The sequence below is a fragment of the Ochotona princeps genome, chromosome 19, assembly GCF_030435755.1.
Source record: "Ochotona princeps isolate mOchPri1 chromosome 19, mOchPri1.hap1, whole genome shotgun sequence".
Classification (NCBI taxonomy): domain Eukaryota; kingdom Metazoa; phylum Chordata; class Mammalia; order Lagomorpha; family Ochotonidae; genus Ochotona; species Ochotona princeps.
In genome coordinates this window covers 22800140-22812371 of record NC_080850.1, presented here as the reverse complement: position 1 = coordinate 22812371, position 12232 = coordinate 22800140, and the positions used below count along the sequence as shown (strand labels likewise).

The 12232-nt window shown below is 58.3% G+C and overlaps 1 protein-coding gene across 1 annotated transcript in view; it reads left to right on the top strand.

The window, feature by feature from the left end:
• SYNPO (synaptopodin) overlaps window positions 1-12232 on the top strand; it is a 219785-nt gene that overhangs the window by 47131 nt on the left and 160422 nt on the right. The window lies entirely within an intron of this gene.

Below are 12232 nucleotides of genomic sequence, written 5' to 3'. Positions count from 1 at the left end.
GCTGTGCCTTCGGCCCTCTTATTGTCAGTCTTCCCTCTAACCCACTAGAGCTTGCTAGTATCTTGCCTCTTGCCTCCTGTAGCATTCTGTTCTGACGCTCAATAAATGCTTCCTGCATTATTCTGCCTCCAGTGTCATTTTTGGCTGGGTTGGAAACCCTTCCTCATCTCCCCAGGCATGGATTCTAGGCCAATGGAAATCTTTGAGACACACTAGCTGGGAGATTGGGGCACAACTGTAGGAAGGATGGAGAACAAAGGGAAAACTTGAGGCCACAAAAGAGACCCCTGGATTGGCCTCAGCCTTCCCATCTGTGTAAAGGGAGAGCTGGGCTAAGAAATCTTGAGAAGGTATTTCATAGGCTCTGACCACAGCGCACCATTACTGCTGCAATAGGCAGAGTCAAGCTGGATCAGGGTCAGGCCCGGGGCCAGGGCCTGCTTCCTCCTAGCAGGACAGGAGATCAAGGCGAGAGGTCACATCCAAGTGTAGGTAATCTAGCAGGTCAGGACTCAGCTCTCAGGCATCCTCTCCTCCTGCCAGGGCATCCTTTGCCCAGAGAGGGGCACTGTGGTCCCACTCTCAGGTGAGGCCAAGCCCACCTTTGGCACCTCCCCCTCCCCTTCTTTCTAGAAGCTCAAGCCTCGCAGGGACTGGGCAGAGGAACTCAAGGGGCAGGGGATCGAGTATAGGTGACAGTATCACACAGAGTTCAGCAGTATGCCCTCACACAGTGCACAGTCTGTGCCTTTTTTGGCCTCTGTCAGGGTGGTTGTTGGCCAGCCCAGGGCCATGAGCTCTTAGTCCCACCTCCCTGTACAAGATGGCACTGTGATGGGGAGTTAGCCTCCCCTCCCTGCTATTTGGTCCTGGGATTCAGCCCTCCCTCCTAGCTTCTCTCCCTGAGCAATGGAGTCTGCTTCCTGAAGCTAGCCTGACAGACCGAAATCCCCCAGGAAATGTCCTGTTCAGTACAACCCACTTCTGCTACTCCCAGAGGGGTGTGAACCTAAACAGGAGTAGCAGGGGTAGGTTGTACTGAACTTCAACTAAGACTGGGAGCCTGTGTGATCACAGGAGGGCTCTAGGGCTCACCCCCATTTTGCTATCCCATGACAATGACACTGTGTCCCATTCCTCTTCAGGTACAAGGACTCCAACTTGTTAGTCTGCATCTAACAGCTCCTGCTGCCTGCTGTGTGGAGAACGCACACAACCTGTGTCTTTTGGGGAGGGGCCAGGTTCCCGATTGGAGGAGATTAGATGAGTGAGAGGATGACTGGCGTGGCAATGGCTGATCACTGACTGGAGCAAAGAATGGCTTTTGGGGCTGGTTCTAGATTTTGGTTTAGGTAGGGGGCACTGGATGGCTCCGCTGGCCCTGAACTCTGAAAAATGGACTGCAGGTGAACTGGATCAGATTGGTAGCCTGAGGAAACTGGGTATGCTGGCGTCTGGTGGGAAGGTGTAGGAGCTGTGTGCTGGCCCTGGATCCCTAAACCTTCCACCCTCAAACCAAGCATGGCTGCACTTAGCAGCAACAGTCTCTCTCTTTCTCTCTCTCTCTCACAAACACACACACACAATTTCCTGAGGAGATAGCCTACACCGGCATCATTTACTGTAAACAGGGGTGATATGCCAGTTCCCTCAGTCTGTCCTGAGGAGCTCATGAGAGAGAACGGCTAAGTATGAAGCTACCAAACTCCCAAGTCCTCAGAGGGGAGAGCCAGGCTCTGGAAATCTCAACCCTGCCCCCTCGGCTTGGCCAGCAGTCCAGGTCAAAACCAACTTCCTTTTGTATTTTCGTCTGCCACTGAACACTTCTTTCCTGCTCTGGCATTCAAGGAGAAAACGAGGAGCCGAGCACAGCGTCAGGACGGAGGTTAAAGGGCTTTCCTCAAAAATCTGAGTAACAACAGGAGTGTTTCTAAAATTCAGGTCACTTCACCCAAAGGGTCCCCAGGTTTAAGCTTCTGTGGAAAGCAATACATTGGGAGCCCTCGCCCGCTGCCCTGAGGCGGAGTGCTCTGGGTCCCCTGGCCCAGTGCTCTCCACCTGAGTAATTTCATCTGTGACCCTCAAAAAGGGTTTCTCTGTGGTGACCGCCAGTAGGTGAGGCGCCAGCGCCCCGGCGACCTGGCTGACTCTTGTCACTTTTTTTTTTTTTTTTTTTTTTTTTACCTCAACATGGGTACTATTAGCCCCTGGATAAATTACTGAGGCCTTGAAAAGGAAACCACGACACTCGAAGAGTCCCGCCAGGCCTCTGCCTCCTCTGGGGACAAACGCGGGGAGAGGCGCCACCCGGCCAAGGGCCACCTGTGCTTCGCTGCCTGCCTCAGGTTCCCAGACAACAGGCTCTTCCCGAAACACGCCGGGTCCCCAAGCCGCCACACTAACGCCTGCCTCCGCCCTCTCTGCTTTCTCCTCAGGACCGCCGCGAGAGCCTGCCCACCTCCCCGCCCTGGACGCCGGCCGCGTCCCGGCCCCCTAGCAGCCTGGATGGCTGGGTGAGCCCGGGGCCGTGGGAGCCCGGCCGCGGGAGCAACATGGGCAGTCCCCCGCCCTTGCCGCCGCCGCCGCCGCCCATGTCGCCCTCGTGGAGCGAGCGTTCCGAGTCCCCGCTGCGCCCCGAGCCTGAGGTGCGGCCTCCCAGCCGCCAGCTGCAGGCCCTTTTAGCGAGAAATATCATCAACGCTGCCCGGCGCAAGAGCGCCTCCCCGCGGCCGGCGGGCGCCGAGAACCTGCGTGCCTTCTCCCCGCCCCGGGCGCCGCCGCCGCCGCCGCCGCCGCCGCCGCCGCGCATGCGCTCGCCGCAGCCCGCGCGGGCCGGCCCTCTGGCGGCGCCTGGGGTCGTGTTCGCCCCGATCCTGCGGAGCCCGCTGCCAGTCGGGGCCCCGTCCTGTGCCAGGCCCCGGAGCCCGCTGCCCACGCCACCCAGGCCCTTCCCCTATCGCCGCTCGCCCACGGACTCCGACATGTCCCTCGACTCCGAGGACTCCGGGGCCAAATCGCCCGGCATCCTTGGCTACAACATCTGCCCCCGCGGGTGGACGGGCAGCCTGCGGCTCAAGCGGGGCAGCCTCCCCACAGAAGCCTCCTGCACCACCTAAAGCCCCCGCCGCTCCGGCCCACAACCACCCCACGCGGCCTGAGCTGCAGAAGGAAGAGTGACCGGGCTTGGGGGACCCCTGCACTGCGACCCTGCTGGGTCTGGGGCAGGGACCCCAACTTGGTTTCTAGCCTTTGTTCTGCTATCTTTTTGCCTCATGTTGGGCAAGACTCTTCGTTTTTCTGACCCTCGGCTGCCCCACCTGTTTAACATAGCTTTCAAGGCGACAAACCCCCCAGCATGTGTCCTGAGGATAGGAGCCCCCCAGCTTGCCGCGTTCCCCCACCCCCAACTCCCCTGGGCTCCCCACGACCCACACAGACCCTGCCCTGCGCGTCCAGTTCCCTGGCACCGCCACCGCCTGGGCAGAAGCAGCTGTTTTCCGTCTCTTCCCAGACAACCGCTATTTTTACCCGGTGACCTTTAGAGAAGTGTCCCAGGCCAGCTCAAGGTGCCCGGCTGCCTCTTCTGGGGAGGCAGGAAGAGTGTCCCAGCCTCTGCCTCTCGCCCTTCCCGTCACAGCCCACCTCAGAGGTTCCAAGGCACAAACTCCCCCCAGGCCTGGGCCCCGAGCCTTCTGAGCCTACACATGACGGGTTCCGGATTCCAAGCAGAGCTGAGGGACACAGAGGGATCCCGAGGCTTTATCTGTGACTCACGGGTTGGGGATAACCTCTTGCCGAGACAGAGACCAAGGGTTTGTAGTCAGGGGAAGAAAGCAGGCAGCCCTCACTACAGCGAAGGCGGGGATGGACGACCCAGGGCCCCTCCAGGCCTGGAATGTACTTCACGGTATAAGGAAGCAGTAAATGCAGGGAGGTAGAGATCCTGTGGGCCTGAACACAGGGCAGTGGGGCAGGGGAGCATGAATGAGGGGTGAGGCTGAGGCTACACTGTGCCCGCGTTTCTGACCGCCCTAGAACGTGCCCCTTCCTCACTCTCATCGCTCAGTGTGTCTCACACCTGTTAGAGTGGGATCTGCCTCCTCCCCAGCTAATGCCCAACTCCCCATGACTTGGTGGTGGAGGTGGGGGGGCTGGCTGCTACAACAGCCAACCATTGCATACACTTTCGTGGCTCCAACCATTGCATACACTTCAGTGGCTTCTGATTCAGCCAGGTACTGTGCCTGGCTGAATTGGCACAGTGGTGCCCTCTAGAGACTGGCATTGGCAGCCTCACTCCTCCAGGGGACAGGATTAACAGTATGTGTGGGTGGAAGGATGACAGGATGTAGCTAGAGAAGAAGGAGAGTGTGATGGGCGGGGTGGAAGGATGGGATAAGGGCGGGAGTTACCCCTCAGGGCGATATTGGGTCTGGAACCCCTGAGTGAGGGTGGAGAAAGCGAGCCAGGGTCAGGATGGAAGAAGAGTTGGGGGGGGAGCTTTAGAATAAAGATGTGGTCCCAAATGGTGTCCAGGGCCTTAGGCCCTGCTGGCAGGAAGACGAAAGGCAGCCACATTGGCTGAAACATCTGTCCCCTGCCTGCTGCAGGGACCTCTTATAGCAGTGGAGATTGGAGCTAAGGACCTCTTAGGGAGGAGACATTGCCAGGCCTGGGCGAATGAAGTAGCCTGAGGGGCCACCTCTACCTGAATTTCCCGTAATAGCCAGAAGGAGGCAGCCTTGGCAAGCTGTGCCTTCGGCCCTCTTATTGTCAGTCTTCCCTCTAACCCACTAGAGCTTGCTAGTATCTTGCCTCTTGCCTCCTGTAGCATTCTGTTCTGACGCTCAATAAATGCTTCCTGCATTATTCTGCCTCCAGTGTCATTTTTGGCTGGGTTGGAAACCCTTCCTCATCTCCCCAGGCATGGATTCTAGGCCAATGGAAATCTTTGAGACACACTAGCTGGGAGATTGGGGCACAACTGTAGGAAGGATGGAGAACAAAGGGAAAACTTGAGGCCACAAAAGAGACCCCTGGATTGGCCTCAGCCTTCCCATCTGTGTAAAGGGAGAGCTGGGCTAAGAAATCTTGAGAAGGTATTTCATAGGCTCTGACCACAGCGCACCATTACTGCTGCAATAGGCAGAGTCAAGCTGGATCAGGGTCAGGCCCGGGGCCAGGGCCTGCTTCCTCCTAGCAGGACAGGAGATCAAGGCGAGAGGTCACATCCAAGTGTAGGTAATCTAGCAGGTCAGGACTCAGCTCTCAGGCATCCTCTCCTCCTGCCAGGGCATCCTTTGCCCAGAGAGGGGCACTGTGGTCCCACTCTCAGGTGAGGCCAAGCCCACCTTTGGCACCTCCCCCTCCCCTTCTTTCTAGAAGCTCAAGCCTCGCAGGGACTGGGCAGAGGAACTCAAGGGGCAGGGGATCGAGTATAGGTGACAGTATCACACAGAGTTCAGCAGTATGCCCTCACACAGTGCACAGTCTGTGCCTTTTTTGGCCTCTGTCAGGGTGGTTGTTGGCCAGCCCAGGGCCATGAGCTCTTAGTCCCACCTCCCTGTACAAGATGGCACTGTGATGGGGAGTTAGCCTCCCCTCCCTGCTATTTGGTCCTGGGATTCAGCCCTCCCTCCTAGCTTCTCTCCCTGAGCAATGGAGTCTGCTTCCTGAAGCTAGCCTGACAGACCGAAATCCCCCAGGAAATGTCCTGTTCAGTACAACCCACTTCTGCTACTCCCAGAGGGGTGTGAACCTAAACAGGAGTAGCAGGGGTAGGTTGTACTGAACTTCAACTAAGACTGGGAGCCTGTGTGATCACAGGAGGGCTCTAGGGCTCACCCCCATTTTGCTATCCCATGACAATGACACTGTGTCCCATTCCTCTTCAGGTACAAGGACTCCAACTTGTTAGTCTGCATCTAACAGCTCCTGCTGCCTGCTGTGTGGAGAACGCACACAACCTGTGTCTTTTGGGGAGGGGCCAGGTTCCCGATTGGAGGAGATTAGATGAGTGAGAGGATGACTGGCGTGGCAATGGCTGATCACTGACTGGAGCAAAGAATGGCTTTTGGGGCTGGTTCTAGATTTTGGTTTAGGTAGGGGGCACTGGATGGCTCCGCTGGCCCTGAACTCTGAAAAATGGACTGCAGGTGAACTGGATCAGATTGGTAGCCTGAGGAAACTGGGTATGCTGGCGTCTGGTGGGAAGGTGTAGGAGCTGTGTGCTGGCCCTGGATCCCTAAACCTTCCACCCTCAAACCAAGCATGGCTGCACTTAGCAGCAACAGTCTCTCTCTTTCTCTCTCTCTCTCACAAACACACACACACAATTTCCTGAGGAGATAGCCTACACCGGCATCATTTACTGTAAACAGGGGTGATATGCCAGTTCCCTCAGTCTGTCCTGAGGAGCTCATGAGAGAGAACGGCTAAGTATGAAGCTACCAAACTCCCAAGTCCTCAGAGGGGAGAGCCAGGCTCTGGAAATCTCAACCCTGCCCCCTCGGCTTGGCCAGCAGTCCAGGTCAAAACCAACTTCCTTTTGTATTTTCGTCTGCCACTGAACACTTCTTTCCTGCTCTGGCATTCAAGGAGAAAACGAGGAGCCGAGCACAGCGTCAGGACGGAGGTTAAAGGGCTTTCCTCAAAAATCTGAGTAACAACAGGAGTGTTTCTAAAATTCAGGTCACTTCACCCAAAGGGTCCCCAGGTTTAAGCTTCTGTGGAAAGCAATACATTGGGAGCCCTCGCCCGCTGCCCTGAGGCGGAGTGCTCTGGGTCCCCTGGCCCAGTGCTCTCCACCTGAGTAATTTCATCTGTGACCCTCAAAAAGGGTTTCTCTGTGGTGACCGCCAGTAGGTGAGGCGCCAGCGCCCCGGCGACCTGGCTGACTCTTGTCACTTTTTTTTTTTTTTTTTTTTTTTTTACCTCAACATGGGTACTATTAGCCCCTGGATAAATTACTGAGGCCTTGAAAAGGAAACCACGACACTCGAAGAGTCCCGCCAGGCCTCTGCCTCCTCTGGGGACAAACGCGGGGAGAGGCGCCACCCGGCCAAGGGCCACCTGTGCTTCGCTGCCTGCCTCAGGTTCCCAGACAACAGGCTCTTCCCGAAACACGCCGGGTCCCCAAGCCGCCACACTAACGCCTGCCTCCGCCCTCTCTGCTTTCTCCTCAGGACCGCCGCGAGAGCCTGCCCACCTCCCCGCCCTGGACGCCGGCCGCGTCCCGGCCCCCTAGCAGCCTGGATGGCTGGGTGAGCCCGGGGCCGTGGGAGCCCGGCCGCGGGAGCAACATGGGCAGTCCCCCGCCCTTGCCGCCGCCGCCGCCGCCCATGTCGCCCTCGTGGAGCGAGCGTTCCGAGTCCCCGCTGCGCCCCGAGCCTGAGGTGCGGCCTCCCAGCCGCCAGCTGCAGGCCCTTTTAGCGAGAAATATCATCAACGCTGCCCGGCGCAAGAGCGCCTCCCCGCGGCCGGCGGGCGCCGAGAACCTGCGTGCCTTCTCCCCGCCCCGGGCGCCGCCGCCGCCGCCGCCGCCGCCGCCGCCGCGCATGCGCTCGCCGCAGCCCGCGCGGGCCGGCCCTCTGGCGGCGCCTGGGGTCGTGTTCGCCCCGATCCTGCGGAGCCCGCTGCCAGTCGGGGCCCCGTCCTGTGCCAGGCCCCGGAGCCCGCTGCCCACGCCACCCAGGCCCTTCCCCTATCGCCGCTCGCCCACGGACTCCGACATGTCCCTCGACTCCGAGGACTCCGGGGCCAAATCGCCCGGCATCCTTGGCTACAACATCTGCCCCCGCGGGTGGACGGGCAGCCTGCGGCTCAAGCGGGGCAGCCTCCCCACAGAAGCCTCCTGCACCACCTAAAGCCCCCGCCGCTCCGGCCCACAACCACCCCACGCGGCCTGAGCTGCAGAAGGAAGAGTGACCGGGCTTGGGGGACCCCTGCACTGCGACCCTGCTGGGTCTGGGGCAGGGACCCCAACTTGGTTTCTAGCCTTTGTTCTGCTATCTTTTTGCCTCATGTTGGGCAAGACTCTTCGTTTTTCTGACCCTCGGCTGCCCCACCTGTTTAACATAGCTTTCAAGGCGACAAACCCCCCAGCATGTGTCCTGAGGATAGGAGCCCCCCAGCTTGCCGCGTTCCCCCACCCCCAACTCCCCTGGGCTCCCCACGACCCACACAGACCCTGCCCTGCGCGTCCAGTTCCCTGGCACCGCCACCGCCTGGGCAGAAGCAGCTGTTTTCCGTCTCTTCCCAGACAACCGCTATTTTTACCCGGTGACCTTTAGAGAAGTGTCCCAGGCCAGCTCAAGGTGCCCGGCTGCCTCTTCTGGGGAGGCAGGAAGAGTGTCCCAGCCTCTGCCTCTCGCCCTTCCCGTCACAGCCCACCTCAGAGGTTCCAAGGCACAAACTCCCCCCAGGCCTGGGCCCCGAGCCTTCTGAGCCTACACATGACGGGTTCCGGATTCCAAGCAGAGCTGAGGGACACAGAGGGATCCCGAGGCTTTATCTGTGACTCACGGGTTGGGGATAACCTCTTGCCGAGACAGAGACCAAGGGTTTGTAGTCAGGGGAAGAAAGCAGGCAGCCCTCACTACAGCGAAGGCGGGGATGGACGACCCAGGGCCCCTCCAGGCCTGGAATGTACTTCACGGTATAAGGAAGCAGTAAATGCAGGGAGGTAGAGATCCTGTGGGCCTGAACACAGGGCAGTGGGGCAGGGGAGCATGAATGAGGGGTGAGGCTGAGGCTACACTGTGCCCGCGTTTCTGACCGCCCTAGAACGTGCCCCTTCCTCACTCTCATCGCTCAGTGTGTCTCACACCTGTTAGAGTGGGATCTGCCTCCTCCCCAGCTAATGCCCAACTCCCCATGACTTGGTGGTGGAGGTGGGGGGGCTGGCTGCTACAACAGCCAACCATTGCATACACTTTCGTGGCTCCAACCATTGCATACACTTCAGTGGCTTCTGATTCAGCCAGGTACTGTGCCTGGCTGAATTGGCACAGTGGTGCCCTCTAGAGACTGGCATTGGCAGCCTCACTCCTCCAGGGGACAGGATTAACAGTATGTGTGGGTGGAAGGATGACAGGATGTAGCTAGAGAAGAAGGAGAGTGTGATGGGCGGGGTGGAAGGATGGGATAAGGGCGGGAGTTACCCCTCAGGGCGATATTGGGTCTGGAACCCCTGAGTGAGGGTGGAGAAAGCGAGCCAGGGTCAGGATGGAAGAAGAGTTGGGGGGGGAGCTTTAGAATAAAGATGTGGTCCCAAATGGTGTCCAGGGCCTTAGGCCCTGCTGGCAGGAAGACGAAAGGCAGCCACATTGGCTGAAACATCTGTCCCCTGCCTGCTGCAGGGACCTCTTATAGCAGTGGAGATTGGAGCTAAGGACCTCTTAGGGAGGAGACATTGCCAGGCCTGGGCGAATGAAGTAGCCTGAGGGGCCACCTCTACCTGAATTTCCCGTAATAGCCAGAAGGAGGCAGCCTTGGCAAGCTGTGCCTTCGGCCCTCTTATTGTCAGTCTTCCCTCTAACCCACTAGAGCTTGCTAGTATCTTGCCTCTTGCCTCCTGTAGCATTCTGTTCTGACGCTCAATAAATGCTTCCTGCATTATTCTGCCTCCAGTGTCATTTTTGGCTGGGTTGGAAACCCTTCCTCATCTCCCCAGGCATGGATTCTAGGCCAATGGAAATCTTTGAGACACACTAGCTGGGAGATTGGGGCACAACTGTAGGAAGGATGGAGAACAAAGGGAAAACTTGAGGCCACAAAAGAGACCCCTGGATTGGCCTCAGCCTTCCCATCTGTGTAAAGGGAGAGCTGGGCTAAGAAATCTTGAGAAGGTATTTCATAGGCTCTGACCACAGCGCACCATTACTGCTGCAATAGGCAGAGTCAAGCTGGATCAGGGTCAGGCCCGGGGCCAGGGCCTGCTTCCTCCTAGCAGGACAGGAGATCAAGGCGAGAGGTCACATCCAAGTGTAGGTAATCTAGCAGGTCAGGACTCAGCTCTCAGGCATCCTCTCCTCCTGCCAGGGCATCCTTTGCCCAGAGAGGGGCACTGTGGTCCCACTCTCAGGTGAGGCCAAGCCCACCTTTGGCACCTCCCCCTCCCCTTCTTTCTAGAAGCTCAAGCCTCGCAGGGACTGGGCAGAGGAACTCAAGGGGCAGGGGATCGAGTATAGGTGACAGTATCACACAGAGTTCAGCAGTATGCCCTCACACAGTGCACAGTCTGTGCCTTTTTTGGCCTCTGTCAGGGTGGTTGTTGGCCAGCCCAGGGCCATGAGCTCTTAGTCCCACCTCCCTGTACAAGATGGCACTGTGATGGGGAGTTAGCCTCCCCTCCCTGCTATTTGGTCCTGGGATTCAGCCCTCCCTCCTAGCTTCTCTCCCTGAGCAATGGAGTCTGCTTCCTGAAGCTAGCCTGACAGACCGAAATCCCCCAGGAAATGTCCTGTTCAGTACAACCCACTTCTGCTACTCCCAGAGGGGTGTGAACCTAAACAGGAGTAGCAGGGGTAGGTTGTACTGAACTTCAACTAAGACTGGGAGCCTGTGTGATCACAGGAGGGCTCTAGGGCTCACCCCCATTTTGCTATCCCATGACAATGACACTGTGTCCCATTCCTCTTCAGGTACAAGGACTCCAACTTGTTAGTCTGCATCTAACAGCTCCTGCTGCCTGCTGTGTGGAGAACGCACACAACCTGTGTCTTTTGGGGAGGGGCCAGGTTCCCGATTGGAGGAGATTAGATGAGTGAGAGGATGACTGGCGTGGCAATGGCTGATCACTGACTGGAGCAAAGAATGGCTTTTGGGGCTGGTTCTAGATTTTGGTTTAGGTAGGGGGCACTGGATGGCTCCGCTGGCCCTGAACTCTGAAAAATGGACTGCAGGTGAACTGGATCAGATTGGTAGCCTGAGGAAACTGGGTATGCTGGCGTCTGGTGGGAAGGTGTAGGAGCTGTGTGCTGGCCCTGGATCCCTAAACCTTCCACCCTCAAACCAAGCATGGCTGCACTTAGCAGCAACAGTCTCTCTCTTTCTCTCTCTCTCTCACAAACACACACACACAATTTCCTGAGGAGATAGCCTACACCGGCATCATTTACTGTAAACAGGGGTGATATGCCAGTTCCCTCAGTCTGTCCTGAGGAGCTCATGAGAGAGAACGGCTAAGTATGAAGCTACCAAACTCCCAAGTCCTCAGAGGGGAGAGCCAGGCTCTGGAAATCTCAACCCTGCCCCCTCGGCTTGGCCAGCAGTCCAGGTCAAAACCAACTTCCTTTTGTATTTTCGTCTGCCACTGAACACTTCTTTCCTGCTCTGGCATTCAAGGAGAAAACGAGGAGCCGAGCACAGCGTCAGGACGGAGGTTAAAGGGCTTTCCTCAAAAATCTGAGTAACAACAGGAGTGTTTCTAAAATTCAGGTCACTTCACCCAAAGGGTCCCCAGGTTTAAGCTTCTGTGGAAAGCAATACATTGGGAGCCCTCGCCCGCTGCCCTGAGGCGGAGTGCTCTGGGTCCCCTGGCCCAGTGCTCTCCACCTGAGTAATTTCATCTGTGACCCTCAAAAAGGGTTTCTCTGTGGTGACCGCCAGTAGGTGAGGCGCCAGCGCCCCGGCGACCTGGCTGACTCTTGTCACTTTTTTTTTTTTTTTTTTTTTTTTACCTCAACATGGGTACTATTAGCCCCTGGATAAATTACTGAGGCCTTGAAAAGGAAACCACGACACTCGAAGAGTCCCGCCAGGCCTCTGCCTCCTCTGGGGACAAACGCGGGGAGAGGCGCCACCCGGCCAAGGGCCACCTGTGCTTCGCTGCCTGCCTCAGGTTCCCAGACAACAGGCTCTTCCCGAAACACGCCGGGTCCCCAAGCCGCCACACTAACGCCTGCCTCCGCCCTCTCTGCTTTCTCCTCAGGACCGCCGCGAGAGCCTGCCCACCTCCCCGCCCTGGACGCCGGCCGCGTCCCGGCCCCCTAGCAGCCTGGATGGCTGGGTGAGCCCGGGGCCGTGGGAGCCCGGCCGCGGGAGCAACATGGGCAGTCCCCCGCCCTTGCCGCCGCCGCCGCCGCCCATGTCGCCCTCGTGGAGCGAGCGTTCCGAGTCCCCGCTGCGCCCCGAGCCTGAGGTGCGGCCTCCCAGCCGCCAGCTGCAGGCCCTTTTAGCGAGAAATATCATCAACGCTGCCCGGCGCAAGAGCGCCTCCCCGCGGCCGGCG